Here is a 555-nt window from a genome sequence, read left to right on the forward strand (position 1 = left end):
GAGCGAAGAGCCCCCCCCCCTCTCTCTCTCTCCCTCTCTCTGCGGGCAAATTTATGGTATTGTAATGCAAGTCTGCTCTGCTTTTTTGTTTCAACTTCTAAAAATTAAATAGACGCGTCGTTTTTGTTTCAGTGAAGTTACTCGGTCAAATAATGGCAGCAAAAAGAGAGATTCTTTAACGGCGCACACGAGCCGCGCGCATATTTTGTCACTAAATCAGAATAATCATTTGTCATTCCCGTGGAAGAGCTGGCAGGTGGCTGATCAACACAACATATTCGCTGTGCAACTTCCGCCTGCCTTTGATCCTCCCCCCCCCCCACACACTTTTCCTCGTTTTCATTATCCCCGAACTCGTTTCTTTTTGGCGGAGCCGGTGCGCGAGATGCACATGCAACGCAATCTCTCGTCCCCAGTCCAGCGGCCGGACACGGCATGCGGGAGACATAATGTGCTGCACTCTGCCGCTGCGGCACGCCTTCGCAAAGACACGTCACCGCCACACCCCGGGACGAGGAGTCTCGTCCATCTGCGCAATGTCGTCATCAAGGATCT

The sequence above is a fragment of the Frankliniella occidentalis genome, unplaced genomic scaffold (genome assembly GCF_000697945.3).
Source record: "Frankliniella occidentalis isolate FOCC.00 unplaced genomic scaffold, Focc_3.1 Scaffold157, whole genome shotgun sequence".
Taxonomy (NCBI): domain Eukaryota; kingdom Metazoa; phylum Arthropoda; class Insecta; order Thysanoptera; family Thripidae; genus Frankliniella; species Frankliniella occidentalis.